This window comes from Dermacentor silvarum, chromosome 4 (assembly GCF_013339745.2).
Source record: "Dermacentor silvarum isolate Dsil-2018 chromosome 4, BIME_Dsil_1.4, whole genome shotgun sequence".
NCBI classification, from domain to species: Eukaryota; Metazoa; Arthropoda; class Arachnida; order Ixodida; family Ixodidae; genus Dermacentor; species Dermacentor silvarum.
The window spans coordinates 17,740,104-17,762,975 of NC_051157.2; the positions used below are offsets into that span (position 1 = coordinate 17,740,104).

At 48.6% G+C, this 22,872-nt stretch overlaps 2 protein-coding genes across 2 annotated transcripts in view; one reads left to right on the forward strand and one right to left on the reverse strand.

Moving 5' to 3' along the window:
* The window catches only part of LOC119449546 (protein toll), a 28,235-nt gene extending 22,370 nt beyond the window's left edge, over positions 1 to 5,865 (reverse strand). The window contains exon 1 of the mRNA XM_037712737.2: positions 5,327 to 5,865. The gene's annotated coding sequence lies outside the window, so the exon portion shown is untranslated. The remainder of the gene's footprint in view (positions 1 to 5,326) is intronic.
* LOC119449547 (tudor domain-containing protein 3) overlaps positions 1 to 22,872 on the forward strand; it is a 134,754-nt gene that overhangs the window by 69,408 nt on the left and 42,474 nt on the right. The gene's annotated exons all lie outside the window — the stretch shown is intronic.

Genomic DNA, 22,872 nt, shown 5'->3' on the forward strand with positions numbered 1-22,872 from the left:
GAAAATTGATTGCGCATATGCTTTAATTTGACAGGGCTACGGAGAAAATCTAGAAACCCTCGATTACTGCACCGAGCACAGCAACTTATTTGGGAGATCCGGCCGTACGTAGCTTTCTATATATACTGGTACCGGTGCAATGCGGTCACTGCGTGCTTTTCATCGCGTGCACTAGGTGATGTTGCAGTCTCACGTTTGGGGCCTCTCAAGAGTTATTAGTGCCGGTTCGCCGCTGAAGAATCGAAACGATTCGGGCCGCTGCGTATCAATTACTGCCGTGCACTGTGGGACGCTCATGAAAGCCCGGCACGGTCAAGTTGCGGCGTACAGCCTATACGACCGAGCGCCTTTGTGTATCTCTCCTGCCTCAACTGCGGGCTCTCTTTTAACATCCTTGTACCTCTCTCTCCAAGTTTCTCGTCGTTCGGCACGATATGTCACTCAAAAGCGGCAGGTATATACAGTGTATACCGACGGGAAGCTTAGAACTGCGAAGAAAATAAACCCGTCCTCTTGTTATTGTGGTGCGCGGCTCGCGTGTGCGTTCACGGCTGTGACCTGACGTGCTCAGTCCGTGTCAGAAGTGTGTGACCGGTATATAGTTGCGCTCCGGCTGCTCTCTGTGTTGCGTTGTGGCGGGAGGTAGAGTCGAATTTCTTTTGAATTATGGCGTATACACGTTCCTTCGTAAGTCGTGCGATCGTTAAGTCTAAAGAGAGCGCAAATGAGTACTGGCGTGACAGTCTCGTTAAATGAATGTCGATACCCTCTAAACATTTGAAGAAATAATGAGAAGCAGCGCAGCATGCCCCACATAGTTTACTATAATACTAGTTTCTACGAACCTATACCGGTTTCTGTACCCAGGAGGCGTATATAATATGTGTCGCTACACTCCTTTTGCTGCAAATTCCGTGTCCCATTTCGGACGATTCCTATTAGGATCCTGCTCGATGGCGACTCATATTTTATGGGTCGATTTGCTCCAGCTTGCACGCTCCTTTAGCAGATTAGAAGGGTACAAATTGCATCTGCTAAAACGGGGCATCCATTGAAAATATATATATATATATATATATATATATATATATATAAATGAAAGAGGAAAAAGAAAGACGCACAGTGCTCACTCTTCGGAGCTACAGATTACTCCAGGTCGGCCAGTAGATTTCGCGAAAGGTGCTGCTAGACTTCAACGAATCAGTTGCGATAGTTGTGTCCGTCACTGAAGGAGGCCTCGGCTTGCTACCCGTGCGCTTAGGGCAATAAATAACATAATTCGGTGTTATTTCATATCGTGGGGACCTCTTTTGTTGTTGCTGGATGCTCGAACAGGCAGCGATGCCTTATTTACGCTGTACGGTAGACGTGATATATGCCAATTTTGTCCAGCGTTTGAATGGTCTTTCTGCAATGAAGGCTGGCTCGTTCACGAAGGTCTATATCGCCGTCTCACCTCGCTTTCACGCGTTGAACTGTCGACGTTGGTAGTAGACCTGCGGGGGACTGGCGACACGTTCTTTCGTCGATCCCACGGTACTAAGCTTTTCATGGTTCAGGAGACAGAAAATGACACAAGAAAAACGTTTCGTCGACTTTGTGACAGTGACGAGCACGTGTGCATAGCGCATAGACCAAAAACCCGCATTGTTATACCGTTATTCCTCATTATTACAGTGTGCCGTAAAGGTCGTTCTCGGCTTTATACCTACGCTCTATACACGGTAACTTTTGTAAAGGCGCACATTCTAACTTTTAAAAGGTAACCGGCGCCTTTTACCCTAAATAATAATACAATCCGCGCAGGCTTGGATATTTTGGTTATGTATTGTTAGGTCGGAAGGTATCGTCGATGTTATTGAGATTTACAGGGACAACGTACACTTTCTGAAATACATACTTGCCTCTAAAATGACGCACACATTAAAAAAAAAAAAGTATGCTTTTCAGCAAGTACCAGCTACACGAAGAATCGTGTGCCGAATTCACAACGCTACTCTCGTTCGTAAGTGCACTTTGCCGCATGGCGGTATACTATAACGGTGTGACGGGCTCGGTCAAACTTTGATTGCGGGCGTTTTTTTCTTCGGACCGTTCAGCATGAGTCGAGGCGCGGCGTTCACACAAGCGCGTGTGTTTGAGTGTAGTATAATGTATATTACGAACGCCGCGTTGCGCGACGCGTGGAGTTCCGGCTTCGCGTCACGGTGTGCGGCTCCTCGGGTTTCGCTTAGATTGCTCTCACGTGGCGTGGTTCCGCTTCCCGCGAAGCTATGTGGCACGAACCGTGGCGCCGCGACTCGCAGAAAGACAAAAGCCAGGCGTGGCCCTGCATCAGCACCTGTATAGTATATGGCGCCGAGCCACTGGTCGCCTTTCGAATCGGTCTCGTTCTCTCGTTTGTTTCACGTCTTTGTATGTTCTTCCTGTCCTTATGTTTCGAACTATAGCAACTGGGTAAACGGGGAGTTTAAAAATTCGTATTTGAAGTACTCTTCGAGCATCGGAGAAGCAAGCGCAAGGGCAGTAACGTACACTGTGGAGACAGGAACCATTTCAGCAGCATGGTGTTAATCTCGAGCGGAAACACGAGCATCGTTTCCATCTCGTCACGCCGAGATTTTGGGACACAGGGTTCATTTTAGTCGCATGGCGTTCTTTAATTCCAGCGGAAACGCATATGGCTATCCCACTACGGAAGTGCTTTCTTGAGCTTCTGGAGTCGCGAGCCAGTCGAGCAGCGAATTCGTTTTCGCCGGTACGAAGGAATCGAAAATTATAGCTACGGTTCTCTTGATAGCCCCTCCTATATAGGCCCTACAGCCTTGCATCTGTTGCGTTTACGGGACGAGAACATTTACCTTACTGCCAGGCCAATTTATGTGCGTTAATATGGCGTGCCTATATATTACGAAATAGTGTAATCGTAGCCATTCTGCAACAGAAGCGTAATTCGAATCGCACAGTTACTCCAGTTTTCCCCGTCGCATTAAGTTCCTAGAGTGTACTTGCAGCGTGTTGCTTTTTCTTCATTTTGGCGTGTGTAATTCAGGCTGGCAGCTACTGCTTTTGCGTCAGCGTCCGAGTGGCCCAAATGAGGATATACTACAGATTGCAGGCTTCCTAAGGTCAGCATAATGTTCTTGTAAGCGATGTAGCATTATTGAATCGATGGAGCATGAATCCTTGAAAGCTTCGTGAGAACGTTGCGGATGAAATTGATGTACGCACTTGCAAGAAGCGAGTGTGGCGGAGGTCTCCTGAAACATGTGCATATATATACCATTATTAGCCTATTTCTATGTCCACTGCAGGACGAATGCCTCTCCCTATATATATATATATATATATATATATATATATATATATATATATATATATATATATAGGGAGTGTTGGGGCATGAGGATATAGCTGGGGTCGCTCTGCATGCGTGACGAGATGGAGAAGGAAGACATTCTCCGCATTCCACGAGTTAGTTGTGCGTGGAGACATGTTATTCGTCGTGATAATCGGACAGTGATCGTTATTCATAAGCAGACACACCCGCCGTATAGTGGCTTTGGCGTTGCGTTGCTAAGCAAGTCCGAGGACGCGGGATCGAATCTTGGCCGCGGCGGCCGCATTTCGATGGGGGCGCAATAATGTAAAAACGCCCGTGTACCGTGCGTTGGGTGCATTGTACGGAACACCAGGTGGTCTAAATTAATCCGGAGTGCCCCACTATACGGCGTGCCTCATAATATCTTGGTTTTGGCAAGTAAAAACAACAGAATTTAATTTGTTTCATGAGAAAACGCCTCCCGGAGCGTGAACTTGAATGTCGCCATTCGTGTGCAAACAGTGCGAAATAATAGACTGCAAACTAAAGAGTTTTTTTTTTTTTTTTTTAATATAAGCGTACGCATACGTCACGAGCAGGTTCCGATTGAAATCGCAGCCCCGTGCTGCATGTAATTACAGTTCTTCAAGAACAAAGACGTCGCATTCTGAAATGCGTCGACCTTCAGTGTCTCTTGATAAACAGGACATTGACACCACGTGACCAGCGCGATGACGAAGGTTTGGAGCAGTTTAATATACGTTTACGTCACGCACAAGTTCCACTCCAACTTGGTTTGTCGTATGTGATCGCCGTTCTCGCAAGCCAATAATAGCGACTCCTGAAATCCAGCTTAGAACTCACGCTAAACAGGGCAGTAAGGGGCCAGTATTGAGTAACTATGGCACTATAGAGCGTTGAGGCTTTGGATGAACGCGAGACTGCCGACGCACTCGATGACGTCACCGACCTGTTCGTCTCACGCCTCACGGCCGTGCCATGCTGCATTTGATGACAAAGGCGCGCGAGGTCAGGGTCGAACATGTGGGTGCGCGCTGCTTGGTCTTCGTTGCGTACACGCCCACCCGCGACGCTCTGATCCCGTTGAACGACCGCGTGTGGCGCGGCAAAGGGGCCCGTGCTTGGGAGGACCGAAGCGATCAACTCCAAAACATTCGACAAAAAAAAAAAAAAATTAAATAAGTAAGAAAGCAGGGGAGCAGCACCCTCATCGCCTACCCGCGTCAGTGCGCGCGCATGCCCACGTGTATGTAAGGAATGCGTAGGCCACAGACTGTTTTTCCAGCCATCTGAAAAAGCTCTCGTCTGCAACGAGTGTCACCGTTCACTCTCGAAAGCGTGGCCGGGTTTGGAGTGGGAAGAAGGCTTGCTGGTGCGTCCTGCACAATGACGGAATGCTCGTTCGGCATGCAAGCAGCGCTTTCAAGCACGCGTTATTATTATTATTTTTTCTCGCTTTCTATAACGTTTCTCTCTTTTCTCCGTAACGAGGCGTGTTCGCAGAAGCAGCATACCGACGGCGCAACAATGACGACGCCGGCAGGAAAGAAAGCGAGGCTGGTGTGGCGCTATTCAGCCCGGCGTCGCATGCGTGAAGTGGCCTTGCTGGTCGGTTGAGCAACGTCCAGATAGCGTTTGCGCCCTCTCGCCCGACATTTTTCATTACTTCTCGCTTTTCTCCATGTTTTGCTTATGCAGCAGCGTGAAAAGCGCGCGAGTGGGGTCCGCGACTTTCGCAAGTGATAACTTTTCGCAGTGTCGTGGCTGTCAGAGCGTTGTTTCCATCGGTAGTGGTAACGCGACGCGCCGCAAGCCTGACGTCACTGCAGTCCTGGACTGCCTACATATCGCGGACCCGCACGTTGTGTACAAGAAAGCATCGGAAATAATGAATGGATTGGTTGCGAAAGCTTTAATACGAACGAGACCCGAGGTATAGATTGGCTCTGGTCTGTTAGGCAGCCTTTATAAAGCTGAACTCACCGTGTCTCGCAGTAAAGTGAGCGGTCCTGCTTCTTCACTGGTACTCCTGAAGACGGCGCTTTGGCCAGACAATCGGATAACAGTGACCGCTGCGTGACGCACTGCAGCACATCCTCGCTTTGCGTTCAGGCACTTTAGTGGTGGCCGACGTCTCTTCAGCCTAACCGTGGGGCACTATAACGATAATCCTGCGCACGCATTGGTCGTCGTCACCCTTGGCGCGTCTATAATCCCCGTGGTCGGCAGCTGATTCGTCGTCGCGGCCGCCGTGTTGTGGTCGCGCGTCTCTCTTGCACGGTTCTGGACGGGCCTCCGTCTGCGTTCGCCAACCAGCCGAGGCAGCAGGGGGAGGTGGGGAGGATTTGGAAGGCCGCAAGCAGGATTAGCTGGATCCGTCCTCGCACATGGAGAAGGCCCGTCGCTGCCAATGACGTCGCGCGAGCGCCGTCGGGGGTTCGGGATGCGTGACTCCTGCGTGGCCCTTGCGCAGCCCTTTGTGGAATGGCGTTCGAACTGGTTGGGCCGGTTCTCTGCCGGCGTCGTCGGTGAGAGGAGGTTCGCGCTTGGCTGCCGCTCCCCGAGTCTTTGGGTAAAGAGCGCGCGCGTCGCGCCGCTAGGGCCGCCGTCGTGCGCTCCTTTTTTTTCTATCCTTTGTTTTCCAGCGTGCGTCACGCGTTCCAGTTAAAGCCCCCGTGAGTTCGTTCGCGCGGGCGCGCCGCCGGTGGTTAACGTTTGCCGGCGAGAAAGGGCCCACCGCTGCTGGACCACTCGCCTCGACCACAGGTGTCTTCTGGGCGTCGTCGCAGCACATCGACCGACGTCCGCCCACGAAGCGACCGCGGTAGCGGGCATCGACTCGCTCTTTCAGCCTCTGACCGATGACGCATTCTTTGTCAGGCGCCTAGCTGTGCTGGTTATTGTGCCCTTATGGACGAACGCCTTCGTCATCGCTGGCGCTTTATCCGACGAGGCTAGTTTCCCATACCGATTTTCTGGAAGTTTTGACGCCGATGGGAATCGGACCCAGCTGCTTCCTGGTTCCGCAGACCGTGGGAAATCGACGCTGATTGCACTCGGCCGTGCTGCCTGGTGCGAAAGACCTTGGCGGGCACGGCGCGCTCAATTATGCCGCGACCGCGTGTCGCATTTGGCGCTGTACTCGTCGGGTCTACATGGTGCCGTGTTGGATGCGTTTCCAGTTGTCCATAGGGCAATGCCTGCTATATTTATATGGTGCGGGCCGAGGCTTTTATTTTTGTTTATTATTGCGATAGCAATTATATGGACACTTCAACCGGATTTCTGCCGTCGTCGTCGCCGTGAGGTTCCCTATAGATAAAATCTTCGCCGCGCGCTGTATGCCCGAGCGGAAGCGTGCGGGGACGCGCGCTATCACGGAGAGCGAACGCACTCATCTCCCACGCGCAAGCAAGGGAGCAGGAAGCCAGCGCCGGAGGGAGCGGGGGGGGGGGGGGGGGGCGCACTTCTACTCTGCCAACAACCGCGCTCGTCGCTCGTCCGCACCGTCTCTTATCTCCACACGGCTCTGACCTTTATGCGCCGTGCATTCGCCGCTCAGTTTCCGTTGAAGCGATAGACCGCACGTACCTTCGCCCGCTGCTTGCTGCCAGCGTTTTGACAGTCGTTCTGCAGTCATTCAGTGTGATCTATTCATGTTTGTTTGTGCGCGCTCACACCACGCTTGTTCATTCAGTTAGTAATAGTCGGGCCACATTTTCCAACGCACGCAACACATGCAATGCTGCCCGGATCGGCAGTGCAGCACTACAGGTGTGTCCCTTCGCACGCGCTGCCCACGGGAAGCGCTTCTCATCAACATCACGGTTTCACACGCGCCTTCTCGTGGTCATCGAGTCTCTCTTCATGTCGGTCTACTTACGCCGCAGCACACCTGCTTACTTAATCAGCTCATGTTTACTACAATTCATATTGCTACCAAAGCCGCTCACCTTACTTCGTATGACATTGCTGTGTTGCTATCGCATTCATTGCTTCGCCCTTAGGGCGAAACTGTGACATTTTTTACTCGCCTCACAATAAGCAATGTCCATAGGGCAAGGACCCGCCCGTTCGCTAGAGTATTCCAGGGCAAAGTGGCTCCAGATGCGGCGTGCTACCCGTGCTGTGAGGGCAGTGCTTGTCTTGAGCGACAGGATATAGGACCCCCTTGGCATTACTGCGTGCAGCTTGACAAACTGAGTCCAGATGCTGCCTATGATTTCGTCTCTGGATTCTTGTCAGAAGGAGATTGTGCTTCTCTTTTGGGTGCCTTGCTTTGTTTTTGTGAAGGGTTCTTGATTCTTCATAGAAACGACATTTATTTATTTATTTATTTATTTATTTATTTATTTATTTATTTATTTATTTATTTATTTATTTATTTATTTATTTATTCACACAAAGCGCCTTGTATTCGTGTAAGTGCCTCACCTTTTGCTTCTTATGGTTATTGTGTTGTCATTTGTCAACATGCTTTGTGACAATGAGTAGGCCGCGGACACACATGAATTATGCAAGACGGGGGGCCGTACGAAAAGCCCATGTCGCGCGCGTCTTGATGCCTCATCAATGAGTCGTGCTGACCTTTCGGGAGCTCCTCCAAGGGTGTAAATGAAAGATGTCAAGGAAGTCTGCTTACTTCGAACCTTGCTTAGGAAAGTCTGATAAGATGGGGGGGGGGGGGGGAGCCAGACTTGCAGTACTTTTGTCATTCTTATGTAATCTATACTGCGCAAAGCGGCCATCGGCACGACAATGATTGCGTTATGACGACGATACTTCATTAATGACACCTATGGCAGGGAAGAGTTGTTTTTGTAAAAGGAACGTTAAGAAAGATCATTGTGACAAAAGCATGCAGTGCGGACATCCGCACTTAACCTCTCTTTGACTTTCAACTAGCCCACGTTTAGCGGTTGATTGTGGCTGAGATGATTAGCGCACGACTTTAAAATTTTGCAAACCTTTTCTGTTCTTTGACTCGATGCCAGATCTTGTATCCTAGAACGACTTGGTGTACAGTGAGCACGACGCTTACGGACGCACCAACTCGGTTCCCTATATAGAATGTTCATTTCAGTTTTGCCAGCAAAATGGTCGTTCCTGGCTTCTTGGCTGGCTGAAAGAAAAAAAAAAAGAAGGAAAAAAAAAGAGTGATAAGAAACGCTGCCCGTTTGCTCCTAAGACTGCACAATGTACACTGCAGACGAGGAATGTACACTTATGTGAAAGTGAGCCTGTGGCAACTGCAAATTGGGCTAGCATGATTGGAAGTCTGTATCTTTCATGCTGTAATGTATACACGTGGATGAGAGAGGGTGAGCAGCAAATGCCTGGGGCGTTTTGGGGTATTGCTTCCTGTGGGCTTTACTCTCGAAAGCTGTTTGCTTCGCACCAGGAAAATAATAGTCGCGGTCCTAAAAGAAATCGTAACCGTTTGGCTGCTCTGGTCACAAGGTTCGGCCTCCATATTAGGATTCTGGCATGCTCGCCTTCGGGATAAGGTTGCTGCCGAGAAAAGTCTACTCTACGTAAGGCAAAATAGAGGGGCAATATCGTGGCGCCAACAAACGTGCTCTAATTTAGGCGCATTCCTCGGAGACAAGGTACAGCCCTGTAAATAGCGGGTGCAATTTCCTGCTGCACGTAGAATCGGAGAAGGCTTAGCGACCAAACCTCAACGCACAGAATGCAGTTGTAGCTCAGCTAGTAGGAACTCTTGGAACTCCAGCGTCATTTCTCTCCTGTCGTCGTATCTGTGTAATTTAATATGTGTGCGTTCTTTCGTTCTTCCCTCCCCCTCCCGTAGGCACTGTAAATATCTCGGATGTCAAACCACGACTGCCCCCCTCTTTCATCTTTACTCGTATCTGTATTCAGAGCACATATATTAGAATGAAGGATCGTCTGTTTTCGTTCTTGCACGAGCAAAGACAAACCGAGAACTACTTGGCCGTCGTATTTATTAGGCATCGAGTGACTCTCATCTGAATATGCTTGCCAAGACTGACCTGCTGCGCTGTCTGCTGTTCGTCACTCGGTTAACCTAAGGAATTATAAACAGCACACGCCACTGGAAGTGGACGCAAGCTTTCTTTTTCTTTTTTTCTACACGACCGTGCCTCTGTTGTCGCTCGCGCTTTAATATGAGACCGGGATTCTTTGGTAACTTGCGCTATGCACGTATATATAGGTGAGGCGCTGGAACAATGAAATTGGGGCCATATTTCGTCATCCCAGATCTGTAGCAAGGCCACGGGACCGTCCTCTCGGTACCGTTTATCCGGCCGTCATTTGTGAGTCAACGGCTTCCCATTAACGCGTCGATTCCCGTATATATAGACACCATTGATTCTATCTGTATAGGCGTCGCATATTGAAAATGATGCTGCTATAATGGAAACATTTTCTCTTGGTTGCCTGGTGCGGCACTGAATTGAAAGCACCAGTGCAACATGGAACACTCGTAGACGACGCTTTGAGCATAGCAGTTTCCCGCGGGAAAACAGCCACCCGAGCGCGGCACAGTCGGTAGCAGGCGCCGGCGTGGCTAAAATGTTGAAATTATTTTATGGGTGTTTTACGTGCCAAGACCACGATCTGATTATGAGGCACGCCGCAGTGGGGGACTCCGGAATAATTTGGACTACTTGTGGTTTTTTTAGCGAGCACCTAAATCAAGTGCACGAGCGTTTCTCTTTTTCTTTCTTTTCTTTCTTTCTTTCTTTTTTTTTTTTTTTTTGCATTTCTACCTCATTGAAACGCGGCCGTCATGGTCGAACCCACCACCTCGAGCTCAGCAGCACGACGACATAGCCACTGGGCTTGCCGCGGTGGGTTGACCTTATTCTACTTCACCGACGTATGACCTGGTTTCATCCCCGAAACACGTTCGTTTAATATGTGGTGCTTCAGCTTAGCGGTACCGTATTGCCGTTACTATATTACCGTACACCGGTAACGATCCGGCGGTGAGCGCTTTGCGCCGCGCTACACGCGCGCTTCGCAGGTCGGCGCGAAGATGTGAGGTGGCCGTTGCGGTGATCTGAAGCGGTAACGCTATGCCAAAACTCGCTAACTGAGAATTCTGAGTTTCTGTGCTATGCTGTGCTCACTATGGCAATACTCAACTATACTCGTATATACCGCACGGCTGATACGGAAACTGGGACATGGCTAAAGCGTTCCGTCGCGTTTTGTGCATTGTGTCGGTGTTGGGTCTATAGGCGTTGATCTAATTACACCTGCTGTTAGGAGGCTTATTGTGTGGTCGAGGCAGTTCTGTCGCCTAACTTTCGTACCTTTGAATTGGTGTGCAGAAATACAAACCCGCTTTCTTTGCCTTCGCGCCTTCCACAAGAAAGAAGGAAAGCACATACAGCGCGCCTATATTACCTGATGTGCTCCGCTTAACGCGCGCTCTTGAGAAATAAACGTTGGCCCCCGGCGTGGCGAAAACTGCGGTGGTTTAGATCGCGCCCGATATCTATACACACCTTTTCAGACCGGCTCCTCAGGCGTTCTCTTGTGACGCCCTACCCCGCGCAGTTGCTTAACCGTATTATACGCGCTTCGCTTTTTCGACGTCTTGGCGCCGGTCTTTGCGCAGTTGCAGAGCGAAAGAGAGATTGAGCGAAACGCTTTCGAGAGGTGAGGTCGTGACTGGCGCATAGCAGTGTCGAAAAGGGCAGCCCACTTTAATTTTTTTTTTCCTAGAGAGAAAGAAAGTCTTTACATGCCTCGCCGCGGGTCTGTAGGCCACCCAGAGCCAGCTCGTTCGACGTCGAGTGCATGCCCGGCCTTTTCTTTAAAAGAACGGCTCGCTGCGATGGGGAGGAAGTGAAAGCGAGCCGAGCGCGCGAGCGGAGCCGTTGTTGTTTTGTTCTTCTCTCGTTTCACTTCTCCGCTGGCGTCCTTCGGGTTTCCTGGTTCACGCTTCTTTTACAACGCACAGCGCTGTCGCCTCTTCGATAGAGAAGTATGCGTACGTCGCGGACGGAGAGATGTGCGTAGTCCTGACTCCCGAGGAGCTCGAACTCAATGGCCAGAAACGACGAGTGGTCGAGGTTTCTCGTGCTTTCGCTGTTATCGCCGAGGCAGTCGAAGTAATGACCCCTCCTTTCCACTTTTTTTTTTGCTTCTGTTTTCTTTTTTCAATTGCTTGCTACTCGGCCATCCCGCTGAGGCTTAATGACTTTTTCTTTTGATCTAGCTTTACGAGAGAGAGAGAGAGAGAGAAACGAGAAGGGAAAGGTAGCTTTACGAGAGTATATCTAGTACGCAATAGGGATGTGTCTGGCTGATTGGCGGCGTCTTTTGTACAGTACCCGCGCTACTCATAAAAATGCATTTAGATATATGGTCGACTTCGGTTGGCACGACGTCAGCGGTACTGGAAAATTGGCAGTGAAATTGGTTCGAAATGTCGGAAGTTCGAGTTACAAGCGATAATTAAAAAGCTTTGGCGACCCGACCGTTCTTGTGCTTTGAAATGCGGTATAGTATTCAATGTCGGGTCAAGATTTCGAGTCAACGCAGCACGCCGCCCAATCATAAGGGAAATTATTTATCATTTGGCCTTTCATAGAAATGAGCTATAGCTTAAAGACACGAAGAACACCGAAATCCTAGAGCTGAAGCCGCAGTGTGGCGATACTGGTGACAACATTTACTTGCAGTTGTGGAAGAGCTTGCGATTTGGTGATGTCAAACTAGCGTTCAGGGATTAATCACTTAACTCAAATGAAATTTGTATAGGCTGCTGGCACACGTAGGCACGTTTGGGAGAGTCTTCGCGTATGTGATATAGGATCTGAATTCCTTTTGACACGCTGCTTGATTCGTTTTTGTTTCTTTTTTTATTATTATGTAAAGCGATTATTTATTCTTCACGCGTGCTTATAAAATGTGCGAGCGATAATGTTACACTGATATTAGGTTACGTCGCATTGTGTTCGACCGACCTTCTTCTCCTGCGGAGATGCACCCTGAATCTTTTTTTGTAAATAATCACGCCATGCCCCTCGCTTAACCGTCCATAAAGACAACAGAACAGGCCGCTGCTATGCTAAGCTCTCGTGATTACGTCTTTTAAAAGTCCCTTGGAACACTTTTCTGGTGTGTGTTAGTAGAAGAAAGATACATTAAGAAAACGCAAGATTGCTTTGTGGATACGTAATGTTTATGTTGTGATTGGCTTGGCAGTCGATGTTTATTGATTTCAGTAATCTCCACACTTTTTTTCTCGTCGTTGCTTCTACTGTGTAATAAACAATGGCGAACTGGTTTATTTTTTTGTAGTATCGAGAAAGTAATAGTGCAGTTATCCTCAGATGCAATTTTGACATTTGTGACTGTGACGGTCAGTTTCTCGGGCTATTCGGATAGACCACACAACGTGCAGTCGTCCATGGAATCGACATGGGAGTATTACCACTAGCGTCTTTAAAGGCTACCGACACATATGCTGCGACACGAAAAGTGAAAGTTTCCGGAAGAAGAGAAATTATATAGCTTGTGCACGGCATGGACTGTCGGCTTAGTTGTATATACGCAGGTTCCATCAGTGGGAGAAACGCAAATGCTCTCAAAGCGTGTTCGTGCTAAGTGTCTGGTATACGCTGTGCATCAGTGCCGCAGAAACATCACCACCCGCGCGTGACAGCTCGCTTCATTTTCGAGCTGAGAGCAGCAAGGAAATAGCGGCACAGTGTCACGCGTTGGGCACCGTATAGATGTCTCTTCCGCCTGCAAAGGACCCGAATGGCGTCCATCAACAAAGCGTTGAGCGCGTCTGCGTAAACGTTGGAGGCACGAAAGCGCTTAGCGAGCGATGATACGTCGGCCTATCCAACAACAGCCGATGAGGTGAGCGCGCCTCAAATTCCTCTTTGTGTGCGCATGTCATCTGTACTGTATTTTTCGGTTCGATTTCTTCATTTTCCTGTCGTTGGCATCATTCTCTCGCAGCACGGCTGGGCCGTCACTGGTTCTTCCGTGTCCGCGTCTTTGCGATGGCACCCGGCTCGTACTACGTATACACACACGCGCTCACGTCTCGGTCGTCGCACTGACTCGTGACTGCGTACACAGTGGGACGCGACCCGATTGGCGCATGCAGCAGCACACTTTCTCCCTCCTGCCTCTTGGCCCATGAGCCACACGAGGCGTGTCCGTCTCGGAGTTGCCTCTCTTCTGTCGCCCCCCTTTTCCTTTTGTTCGTGTGTGTTCCGTTCACTTCCTTTTGTTCGTTTCTCACGACAGTCGTAACATTGCGGAACTCTGAGGATCCTTTTCCGCCTTGTTCGTCGTTTTACACGACAGTGTGTTACATAGTGTACCTGTCTTTGCGACGAGATTTCGGGGCCATCACGCACGTGACCGGGGCCAACTGTTATGGGCCGTGTGATGAGGTTTGTATGGCAGGCCGTATCGCTCCGAAATTGCGAAAGGTGAGGGGAAGAGTCAACCTCGTCCTCCGAGTTTCTCATTTGACACACAGTAACAATGATTGATTGATTGATTGATGCTCTATTTGCATCAACAGCCGGGCCTCTGAGAGACGCCGCGGAGGGTGCGGCACTCCAGAAGGTTAATTTTGGCCGCCGTGCTTCCGAAGACGACGGCATTTTCGCTTACTGCCCGTGTCGGAAAATACCTGGGGATTAGAGTCCGCCATATATATAGCGCCGCCATGTCTTGCAGGGGGCTGGGTCCTCCGAGCGAAGCAATAGAGTACTTAGTATATGACCTAGTCCCCGCTGCGCAGCCATCGACGCTGTTTGGTAGTGCTCTGGTTGCTCTAGCTCTTTCACTTATATTATAAATGAGAGTACGTGCGAGCTTATTCCTACACTTACTGCACTGGCGGACTGTTTGACGATTAGGTTCATTCCGCGGAGCCATTAGGCATGTATCCGCAGAACATGCGTGATGTCGTATAGCAAAGTGCGCAATCACACGTCATCTTGTCTTACACAATGTCGCAGGCATTCGCACCGGCGCTTTCCTGAGTGTTCAAAGTGCATACCATGTTCTGGTGTTCACATTTCGATTCTTACCGGGGAATTTCCTGGCGCTGACTGTTGTATAAGGTGGCACCTATTGAAGTCGATCGTGTCGAGGAATGATCGTACCCACTAGGCGAAACCTGCAGGTACTCGGTAGAGGATTTGATGCCGAATGCAGCACTCTGATACGAGCCAGACGCTGTGCAACTGTTTAATGCCACTTATGCGACTATATTGCGGTGCCGGGCGCTGTTGCTGTCCGGCTATGCTGCGCGTGGATTTCTCGGCACAGGCATATACGCAACCCATAGGAAAGGTCTGATAAGAATACGACCAGACGATCTCTTAGAAGTATACTCTCCTGCAAACAGCGCTGGCAGAGTTGGTGGCTGGATGTTTTGATTCGGTGGAGTAAACCGCGCTGCTGGAGTGCTTCGAACATGGTTCGGGCTGGACAACAGGAAGAGCGCCCCCGTGATAAGGAAGACGATCAGTGGGTGTATGTAACGGCCGTCCGCCGTGATAGGCAAACGACGTCCACGCTCCACGAAGCCCGCAGCCAACGATCCGTTTCCTCGTTGTCAAACAGGCGCGGCGCGAAGAGCCGAGGCTGCAGGCACGCTCAATGTGCCCGAAACTGTGCGTGGAAATTGAGCCGAAGGTCAGCGGGTCGAATGCCATTCTATGCAGAAGCGCGCGGCGGCCCCGATCTGTCCGCCGCCTGCGCGCGCTCTCGTCCCGGATTTTGCGTGGGCGCGCCTGTGCATAGTGCGAGGCCGAGTAAGACTTGCCAGCTTTGTCTTCATTTGTTCTTTACTTTCCGTATCCTTTGTGACGCGTGGTGGCTCGTCACCGTTAGGGGGGAAAAAAAAAAGAGAGAGAGAAGAGACGTGTTTATAGTTCATACTTGGGCCTAAACCTTCAAGAAACAGAACACGGAAAAACGGGCTGGTCGAACATTGGTGCTATACTCGTAAATTGCAGTACACATTACATCGACCGTACATTATAGTGGTCGTATGACCCGTCACTCATTTCAAACGGTACTTTAGCAGCGAATACTTAATAGAAGCGAGTCGAGAGACAGCCACACGAATTAAGGTGTGTTCGCATGAGCAGGGAAGCCCCCCGTGCGCTCAATAACGACAATTGTTCGGTTGACACAGTGACGGAAGCGTTTTTGCTCACTTCTGCACTCTGGTCTGTGAACGCCGTTCTCTTAGCTTTCCCTATGAACCTTGCCTGCCTGCAGAATAGGACAACAAAGGTTTAAACTGAGTTAGTTCGTTCATAATTATTGTAGCGTACAACCCCAATTTAAAACCTATGCATGAAGAACATGAACACGACAGCCGTGTGTCGTGCTGCATGCCTCCTTCATGTCATGTTTGTAAATCTAGGCTGTACTCTTCTGTAATGTAGGATAGGGTCACGAATTAAGAGTCATCCGTATGGTAGCAAGTTCTGTACTCATAACTCGAGGGGGAAAAAGTGAACTTGAGGTTAAAAACACTAACCAGACATTTGATAAGCGTTAATCGGCAAACGAACTTCGTATCCGTTGGTTATATGCCATTCAAGAGCGAATGAAATACGCTATTGTACAGACGAGAACTTACGGCGCTTGTAGGCGACAGCCATCTCTTTCCGGGGGCTGTCCCTTATAGATGTTGTTGAGATTTTGTTACGTTCTTACGTTGCGTGTTAAGTTGCTGCAATGCAATAAAATATCATGCATATCATGCATGGTGTTCACAAGTGGTGGGAACTGGTAGAATGAACTGGCGCGGTAACGCTTAGACCCATTTTTTTTGTGCATGCTTGCCGCCAATGTTTGCTGGTCTTGAGTTCGTCGTCGTCAGCCAGCCCATCATCGAACTCGCAGTTTCTGCGCGGGTCAACAGATCGCGACGCGGTTAAGTGCACTTGCACAAGAAGCGGGTGCGAGAGTATACAAAAGATTCTGTTTTGTGTATACGGCATATGCCCGCAGCGGCAGCGACCTGCTGCACGCGTTTGCTCACGCTGGGCTTGCCAAGCAGCATGCCTCCTGTTAAGCTGACGATGACGGCGGCATCATTTTAGGAAAATAACAAGCGGCGCACGGGCAGCGACGACTTTGGTGTTCGTTGTCGCCTGCAGTGCAAGCGAGTGTTCGCGACATTTAAACGAGGCACGTGGGCTTCAGACAGTACACGAAGTGCAAGAGAACCGAATCTCATCGCCGATCTCATCCAAACAGCCGAGATACATTCGATGGCTATTTTTCGCTTTGACGCGCGTGGCGTCGGTAGCCATGTCGGGAATCGTCTGGAGCGCCGTGCCGTTCGCTTGTAAACATTCCCCGACGGCGACAGCCGCGACTTGAAGGCATTTGCGTTTCCACTGCGTTATATAGTATTCGAGGGTGCACAGTATAGGAGCACCGTTCCATGCACGTTGTTATAGCTCGCCGAATATGCAAAAGAAACCTCCAAATTTTCCGGAAATGGGAACAGAAATTGGATAAGTATATTGCCGACGAAGAGCGGCTAAAGACGGCAACCACGAGAATATTTCACGTATCTATCAACACCACTCATTCGTTTCAATACGTTCGCCCAGCGCATAAGCACGACCGCTTTATCACGACGCGCAGGTCGAGCAGCCGTGGCTATAGGTACGCGCATGCGCAATATCGTGGACTCCCCGGTTGCGTCAGGCTGGACTCAATTTGCGTGTCCTCAACGGGTACACGTGCCAAGCATAAAAAGATTCAGTGTGCGTAAACAAAGAAAGAAAGAACGCTCAAGTGCGTAAGACGCTCGGTATGGCTGACGTTGTTATATACCGGCTGATTTCATTTATTTGATCATACATAATTTTTAAAGATCGCCTGTGGCAGATAGCATAATTATATTCATTAGACCGGATTACTCAAAGAGGCGGACATTACTTGCACGAGAAATCAAAATGCAATATCGATTAATTAACAAAAATACTAATTAACCCTTTAGCTTACTTTGTGTCACACATTACAATTCACGAATTTTGGCCAGTGAGTTCGTAAAGCGTCTCCACTTGGAACGAATTTTCCGGATGACGCCAGTTGCGAGGTATTCATTCCTAAAGTGTGCCACAAAATGCATGGGCGCTCAAGGTACATACTTTTGTGCTTCAAGGCATAAAAAGGCAGTTTGTTAAAAAAAAAAAAAAGTGGGCCAGTAGTACATTTTTACCGCATGTTTCACGACGCTTATCTCGAAGCACGTGCGATCCTTAGAAGTCGTTCCGAGGGGATATGCTTTGCAAACTCATAGGCTACAATTCGTAAATTGCAATATGTGCCTCAAAGTATTCATTTGAAAAGTTAATTAGTTGATTCTTGGTAATTAGCCGATTATGCATTTCAATTTCTCGTGCGAGTCATGTCCACCGCTTTCAGTAATCCACCTGAAGGACTACAATTACGGAAACTGCCACAGGCGATATTTTCAAATTCTGCATGATCTAGTCAGCTTTCTAATCAGTCACTTTTAAACCTGACTGACGTGATCTTGTAGTTGATGTTAACTCCAGAAAGACCAAGTGCTGTTCCACATGATAGAAATTTAGAGCTTCTCCACCTTTATTTCTGACCACGGGGAGTACATTTGTATAAAAACGAAAAAAATTAACACACTGAACTGTTAGTGAGTACAAAATTAGTAAGGTAATTATAGTTTCCTGAACTACCTACACCCAAAAACTTCCTCGAGCATATTAAAGAACGCAATATGGGCTCTGCGTCAATTTCCCACACTTATATCAGAGTTTGTAGGGGCGAAATTGAGCGTATGAAAAATAACACGTTACATAGGCTATAAAAGTCGGGTTGAATATATAATCGCCTTAGCATGACGTGTTTACTAAACAGTGCGGTTACAAGCTCCACACGTTTTTAGGTTTCGTTAAACGTTCGTTATGCGGCAGTATGGCTGGCTCGACACTATATTTACCGTGGCCCCGTTCGTCTTAATTAGCAGTGTCGCAAACGAGCGTCGTTTTGTGAGACGTTGCCAAGCCGCCTTCTGGCGACACCATAGGTCATGCTTTCTCCCGTCTCCGCTTGCCCAGACAAGGCCCGCAACCAGCTCTTTTTCTATATATATATATATATATATATATATATATAGATATATATATATATATATATATATATATTCCCCCGTACAGTGTATTTGCTACTGGTATCGAATGATCGCCGCAGTATACGCCCTGATTGACGCTAATATCGAACGGAATCTGGGGCGGCGGGATTGCCTGAGCGACCTTCGTTCGACTCCGCTGGCGTGCGCGTGTGTGTGTGTGTGTGTGTGTGTGTGTGTGTGTGTGTGTGTGTGTGTGGTGTGTGTGTGTGTGTGTGTGTGTGTGTGTGTGTGTGTGTGTGTGTGTGTGTGTGTGTGTGTGTGTGTGTGTGTGTGTGTGTGTGTGTGTGTGTGTGTGTGTGTGTGTGTGTGTGTGTGTGTGTGTGTGTGTGTGTGTGTGTGTGTGTGTGTGTGTGGTGCGCACGCTCCGTATCCGGAACCGCCGGGACTGGTCTCGCCAGTCGCTCGCCATGGTGCAGGTACGGTATTCGCTCCCGCTGTCTTCGTTAAGCCTCTTATCCGCCGAGGAGAACGCCTAAAGAAGCATTAAACTTGGGAGGCCGGATAACACGCTGCTGTGTACATACAGGGTGGTGTTTCAGCGAACACTTTCAAAAATTGTTAAAAGTTGCCCCTGGCAGATAGCGCAGTTCTAGTTCGGGAGCTGGTCTACTCGAAGAGGCGGACATTACTTGCACAAGAAATTGAAATGCATAATCGACTAATTAACAAAAATCACTAATTAAGTTTTAATTAATTACCTTATGGCCCATGTTGTAATTTACAAATTCTAGCCGTGGAGTTCGCGAGGCGGATCCACTTGGAACGGATTCTCAGGATGACACCACTTACGAGATATTAATTCCCGAACTTTGCGCAGAAATGCATTGGTGTTCCAGTTGATTTATTAAGAAAGCGTCGTTTTATGCATTGAAGCATAAAAGTTATTGGAACGATATTGCCTGGATTTACCGTTGAAATATGATGATGAGTATATTGATTTAGGTGCGACTTTCAAGATTAAAAAAAAAAAAAAGAGGGAGCGTTAAAATGTGACTGCCTTCACACGCATTCACCATTTAAAGGGACACTAAAACAAAACAATAAAGCAGTTTAAATGGATAAAGCGTTCTTTGTGAACTCGGTTGTCGTTCATTTCGAAATTAGGTTGATTACTAGAAGAGAAAATGAAGGCCAAAGTTTCAGTTTTTGAATTTCACGCCGAATGCTCAACGCCGGTACGTCACCGTGACGTCACGGATTTAAAAGTATGTTTTTCCTACTTAGGCCGCGTTGGCTCAGCAAAGGTTCCCAAAACTCGCCATGTTCATGCTTTGGCTCCTTTAGAACACTGTGTAGTCTATCTGTACCGCTAAAGAATTAACTAGGCCCTCGAATACGCTGTCAAAATCCGTGACGTCACAGCGAGCTGGTGCGGAAACTTCGAGGAGGCGTCGCCTGTCGTTTGTCATTGCACTTTTTTTTCTGGCTTATCAAGCGTCTTATCGCGGTAATAGTGATGTTTTTGATATTGCAGGAGGGTAATTTACCGATACAGAAGAAATCAAGTTTCTCTTTTAGTGTCCCTTTAAAGTGCCCCTAAGGCACTAATAAAAAAGAAGGATAATGATTTTTTTTCTTCAGATTTCTGAAGCTGACGTTATTAGCGGCGTAGTGTGTCCACCTCGACTTGGAACTTGTCTGCAATAACGCCACGATCGCTGAGCTCTCTTTAAAAAAAATGTATGATCTAAAGAAAGAAAAAAAAAAGAGAGAGAAAGAAAACACCCGCTGTATATGAGCACTAAATACGTATATTGACTCCATGCTTTCACTCAGTCGCGGTCATTTCGCAACCATTTCCTGCAATGCCATGAGTTCCTACGGCATTTGTACACGTGCTTTTGTTTGCTTTCGCAACCCGATGTGTTCTGCCCAGAGAACGACCACGGAATGCATGAGCGTTGCCATTACGCCTTTTCACGCATGCCGATGTCTCGCGGCTTTCTGGACGTGATCGACCGGTGTATTACTATTTTACCTTACAACAAACCGGCAAAAGAAAGAAAGAAAAAAATTTAACTAAAGTGTGCATGGAACGCGTCCGAGCACCTTCAGTTCAAGGAGTAAATCGTTTTTATGTTTACAAAGAAAAAGAAGGAAGCCTCTGGCGCAGCTTGCGCGGGCGTATGGGGGCCGCACAGCGGCTGCGGTATGCAGAGCACGGCGTCGCGAGTCTGGGCCAACGACAGGAAACCACTTAGCGTTGGCCGCGGCGAAAACTGCGTGTTTGCTCGCGATCGTCCGACGAGGAAAACGATTTCGAGTCCGCCCGGACGAACGGACGAGGCCGGTTTGTGCGGTATACGTACAGCGTACGTGCCGCGGACCTTGCGCGACTGGCTGCGTGTTTTCCACGCCCTCTGGCGAAATATGTAGGAGCACGGAGCGGGCTAATCTGGCGGCGTTACTCGATCCAGCGCGCTAAAATTCGTGCAGCGTTGTGTTAAGCCAGGGACCGTATGTCGAAACGTTTTTCTTTGCGCCTCCGATTGCAGTTTATTTCTTAATCATCTGTCGCATCGAGTGGCCGATGTAGGTGATAACGGCAACGCGGCGCGTTGTGCGAGCCAATTAAGCGTAAGACGAACGGAAGGTTATATCGTCGGAAAATGCGCTCCATGGGTTGAAGGGAAGCACTCCGGATACTAAATATCCGCCACGCATTCATCCACGACCGCGTCGGCTGTTCCGCAGATGGCCGGTAAACATTTCAAGATGTTCTAGATGTTCCGCAAATGTTCGCCTAGGTAGGCGACTGTCCGTAGTTTGCAAGTTACCCTCTGGATTTCCTCCTCCTTGGACTTGTAGAACTTAACGGGCAAGAAATAGTATCTTGGGGGCCGAAATAACTGGCCTTTGTAGAGTGCGCCCTTCGCGTGAACAAATTTTACCCCTTCGGTAGAAGACAAAAGATTCTCTCGAAAAAGTCGAGTGCAGAAGGCTAGCTAGCGGAAGTAGTCCGGGCCCGCTTTCACAAAAAGTGTTAGAACTCTTCGTAAGAGAAGATGCCGTCGGCTGAATCGTGATGGTGGACGTACAAGCTAAAGCCGCCGGTCAATGGCTTACATGACGAAAAGTTTCGTCAATTCGTCCCTCGCAACCGTAGGCACACAGTTGCCTTAACACTGAAAAAAAGAAAAGAAAAAGAAACGTGTTGGGAAATTTAGTATATCCTCCTGAGACCCGAATACGGCTGTCGGACGTATTCGCACTTCAAGGTGGTTTTTGTTGTCTACTGTTAGTTATGAACGTGAATAACAATTTTAAAAATTTAATTACCATGGTTAGACGACCAAAGCTGCATCTCCAAGTACGTGAAAAAAAAAAAAAAAAAACATCTCCATCGTTTCCTCATGTTTGCTATGGCAAAAACTGCATTTCGTTGCTTAAACGCAGAAGTAAATATGGAACTACGTGTAGTACATGACCATGTTACTGCCGCGTCCGGTATTTTCACGCAATCTCAGTGATTTATAAATACACCTCAAGGTTGCTTTCGGCTGTCTGGGACGACACAGCTGTCCAGATCAATTTAGTGTCAAATTTATCGAAAGCGGATGACAACAATATGAGTATAGACGACTTTTTTACACTTAGTTACACGTGCACCGTACTTCATACCCAGAATTAATATTTTGCGTAATCACTTCCGAGTGAACTTGGGAAAATAGTTGAAGGCAGTGTACAAGCTATTGTACAAGGGGTCTTAGGAGGATATCTCTCGTACGAGCGCTCCTGAAACATTGTTTTTTTTTTTCCCCACTTTATTGACAGAGTTTATGACGGTTGCGTATGTACCCTGGGCATAAGCGGCGCTGCACGAATTTAAGTGGGACACCGTTGGCAGCCAGTAGTGGTTTATACTCCTCCGGTGGGTGACGTCGCGGAGACTCGATTCGCGACCTCTTGTTCTTTTTTCCCCGCGGTTCGGTTTTACCGTAAGAGCGGGCGCACTCGCGCACGCTTTTGTCGGGATTCCCTCCGGTTTTTTAATCGGTCACTTCGATCGCGGTGGCGGCGGCGCTAATGTGAGCCTCGTAATGACGTCTCCGCGGCCGAAGCGTCCCGTATACGCGCACGGTTGTTAATCGGTTCCTTGCTGCTGTGTATACGCCGTCGACGCGCGGCTTCATGGGCCAACTCCGTAAACAACTTACGCGTTTGTTGCCAGCTTTGACGACTCTAGCTATCTTTTTTTAAAATTTATTTTGTTGTTCATCCTTTATTCTGCTGGCGCATCCATTATGTGTCTTGGCCTACGGCTTCCTATAGCCCGTGATCCCCTCTCTCTGATCACGTTTTGTATAGTTTTTGTTCGCTTCCCGCACTAGCGGTGCATTACTTGTTT